Source organism: Trachinotus anak, unplaced genomic scaffold (assembly GCF_046630095.1).
Source record: "Trachinotus anak isolate AG129_WGS33_773 ecotype Australia unplaced genomic scaffold, CSIRO_AGI_Tana_v1 ptg000032l, whole genome shotgun sequence".
Taxonomy (NCBI): domain Eukaryota; kingdom Metazoa; phylum Chordata; class Actinopteri; order Carangiformes; family Carangidae; genus Trachinotus; species Trachinotus anak.
The window spans coordinates 21,946,360-21,950,208 of record NW_027273883.1 but is presented as its reverse complement, the minus strand read 5'-3'; the positions used below and the strand labels follow the sequence as shown (position 1 = coordinate 21,950,208).

Sequence of the window (3,849 nt, the reverse complement as noted above, 5' to 3'; positions counted from 1 at the left end):
AACCGCCAATCACACACATCTGAGTCCTATAATTCCCCTACCTCTCTCTCTCTCACTCTCTCTCTTCCCTCAACCCGAGCTGAAATGGCAGATTTATGCAAACAGCACTGTGTGTGCATTTTCCTGCCTGCATTTGTCCGGGGCACATGTCAAGCTCTCAAATCATTAAACTAATTATTAATTGGGACTGACGTAAACAAGTTGTCAGCAGCCTGCCAACTTGACTGTGTTCTCAGCTCAGCAAATATAATGCACCCGCCTGATGTAGTGCAGTTATTACAAGCCCATCATTTGGAAAACAAAATTTATAACTTTCACTGATGCAATTCCAGCACAGGAAAACAGCCTCATGTGTAAAAAGTTGGGCTAATAATTAAACAAATGAACAATAAATAGCAATTATGGTGACATTTTAAATAAAAATCTTTTTGATGAGTGATAAGTGATTAAACTAACTGTCTCAACTGCCAGACATTTTTATATTCCTTTATATTATTGCAAGTTTAGCTATTGCTACATAGCCAGTGTTAGCATTATACAGCTGTTCACCAGTCTTGCCAAGAGCTTCAGCCATCGTTGCGTTTGCAATACAAGAGATTATACTACACCCTCTGAGCAGCGCTACTTCTTTAGGGCAGACTGAACGCTACAGTGATTAAATATTGGATAATGACAAGATGGTCCAGTCCGACTGGGGCTAGCTGGTTAGCATGCTAACTTAAGTTCCACCACTGGAGACAGCTCCTGGTTGGTAAAGGATTAAATTTTGTTGTTGAACTCCTAATGTTTCTTCTGGTAAGTAAACAGCTGTTAATGCTAACATTAGCTAGCGATAGCAAAACTTTCAAATAACTATTTTAAATAACACAGGAGCTACAGTGCAAAATAAAATTGCTTGTAATCTTTTCTTGATGTAGAATGAACCTTGATATTTTTTTCAATCAAGTTTTCATCATTGCTTCATTATTTAAAAATAATTATTTTTAATTACTTTATACTGGTGTTAATGTCTTTCAGTTAGCCTATGATATTTACTGTAATACATTCACAGTATACAAAGCTGGATGCATCACGACAAACACAAGTCAGTTTTGTGGATGTATGCCATTAAACCACTTCACATGAAGAGAGTGCAATAACATGATATTAAGAGTCAATTAATTAAAAGTCAAATCTTGCAAATAATGTGGAGAATGTGATGGGGATGGTAATTATGTTTGTCTCATATTAATTTGAGAAAGAATATTGTCTCCTAATAGCTTTACACATATCTAATGTTTTTGTCTGCTGCAGTGTTTTATCTCTTCACTGGAGAGTCACATGCTTAATTTATGTCCAGATTTATTCACTAAGACACACCGACCTTTTCCTCAGCCACTGGTTTGTGATACTTTATTTCTTGGCACCAGAAACGTCATACAATATGGGACTTGAGGGCTTACCTGAAAAAAAAATGAATGAGTTAGAGAGGGTATGTCACATTTTCTATGTTTTTCTATACCATCTCAAACAGGGCAAAGAGCAGAGCAAGTCAATGTCCGTTAACTTCAGTTTTTCTTTCCTTTGACTTAGACTCTTTGTGTCTGGCTATAGATTGGCTTGTCATGATACAACTCTGCAGCTACAGCAAAAAAATATTTTGAGGAAGAAGCTGGTTTGAATGGCTAGTGGATGTGTAGAGTATATGTCAGTCACTGGGCTGACACTTTTATAATTTGTGTTGCTGTAGCCCCAAAAACCTTTGCCTTTCAATAAAAATAATCACAGTTTTGCTAAATTTCATCATATAGTGCTGTAGTAGTACTCTGCTATTTTAGTCTCATTCTTAGTCTCAAAGTATTAAAAAAAAAGTGCAAATGTGTCTCAGGGTGGGGCGTAAATCAGAGCTTGGTCCTTGCATCTGTGAGCTAGAAAACAAAGGTTTGTTTGTGTGCCTCAATCACTCTTGCTCATGAAAGCAGACACTTACTTGAAAAAAAAATCCTCTCTCTCTTTTTTTTTTCAGGGAAACACTCTAAACCAACATCCTGGGTATAAATTTGCAAAACGCAATACAGGCCTGATTGTGTGTTGAGTGGATGTGGGTCGCATACGAATAGACCCTGTACCCCTTCCTCTCTCCTCCTCCGAATAGTACTACTTCTTCCCTCCAACGCCCCCAACCCCCATCTCTTCTCAAGCAGCCAAGTAAGTAATGTAAAAAAAAAAAAGCCTCTATAGTTTTATTGTTATTCTTGTTACGGTAGAAAAATGTTCAGGTCTTATCCTCATGTCAACGTGATGGTGTAAACAAGGTGTAGCTGCCAAAACTAATCTCAGAGAATGATGAGATGATTTCCCCTCAATTTACATATACAGTAAGTGCTTTCCCAGCACAAAGAGATGCTGATGTGCACCAGCGCTGAACATCTGTGTAAATATTGGAAAAATAAAAGGCATTCTAGGCTGCTAACTGCATTGTAATTTCTATATCAAGACTTAAAAGTATTTATAATATCAGTTTAAAAATTTTAATCAGTTTTCCTGCAGTTTGACCCTCAATTGATCACATATTATGGAAATGTTGTACTTGACTGATTCTGTACTTAGCTTCTTCACGTCATCTCTTTGGCATTTGTAAGATAGAATCATAAAGTTACATGTGCATTACAGTCTACAGTATCATAGAGAAGGCTGAGGCTGTGAGAACCTGAATGGAAAGGCTGGGAACAAGTGAAGCCTTGGCACTGACACCAGGTCAGCTCAAAGCCCCCTCACAGCCCAGCCCTCAGCACCAGGTGTTCCCTGCATTCAAATGATACTCTTATTCATAGACTGCCCCAATTGGAGTATTAAAACTCAAAATTTGCAACTGAATGCTGATATAATCCTGGAAATATATGTCTCCATTAAAAAGTAGCCAATTTAAGGGAACAAGGCAGCCATTGTGTGAGGCTTTATGTTTATTTATCAAGGCGCTAAAAGGGAACCAGGGGTGGGGGTTAAGGAGAAGGGGATGGGGGGTAGCAGGGCAGACTTTCCAACTGTTTACATGTTAATTTCAAACTTAACAGCCCTTGTCCTGGAACTATTTATATGCTGAATGCAAATCATTTTTTTTTTCCTTTTGTTATCGTCTTTTTTTTTACAGACACTTGACTGTTGATGGAAAAATGCAAATTAATGTGTGTATGGAAACTTTTGTGACAAATTATACAGCTGGAGACAGGTTGCATTTTGTTGATATGATGCAGTTTGTTTCGCCAAGGGCAACTGAAAGCCATTTTCTGTTTTGACTACAACAGGTGTCAAGTGCAGCAATGACCTCTACCGAGCAGTTGGGTTTTCTTCTCTGGAGTTTAAGGGTTAGGAAGGGATACACTAGAGGCAGAGGTAATCTTATTGGTTGCCATTGGGTGCCAATTGCACCATGTTTTCTGAATGGATGATCATTTAGTCAGTTCAGAATGTTGAATCACTGGTGTGGGAAGTCATTAAAACTATTTTTACACCAAAATTAATGTGTATATGCAGGTTTTATAAAGGTGGATAAAAAAGGTGATTGATTCCTTCCACGCTGCTCGTTTGCCTTTCCGTTTGAACTGAGAGTGAGCTGCTAGCCGTCATGCAGACTGGAAAAACAGATTTGTTGCATCTCATACACAGGTTGGTGCTGCAATTAAGTGTCAAAGCCTCCATGTGGGATGCTCTGTTTGGTAAATGTGTGATTTTAAAACTTAATTAAGGGCTATGCTCACTGTCGCAGCCCTGAGTACAGCACACTCTCAGTGAGCCTGCATGGTGGCTAGTCGCTAGCTAGCATGGTAGCATTGTTAGCAATGTCGTGCCGTGCTGTGCCGTGCTTAAAAG

General features: G+C 38.7%; 1 long non-coding RNA gene across 1 annotated transcript; it reads left to right on the top strand.

Moving 5' to 3' along the window:
• Positions 1 to 489: 489 nt before the first annotated feature.
• LOC139613406 (uncharacterized) lies at positions 490 to 3,564 on the top strand. The gene is made up of 3 exons (XR_011686742.1): positions 490 to 795; positions 2,006 to 2,187; positions 3,285 to 3,564. It is a non-coding gene; the product is annotated as an uncharacterized lncRNA (long non-coding RNA).
• The last annotated feature ends 285 nt before the right edge of the window (positions 3,565 to 3,849 follow it).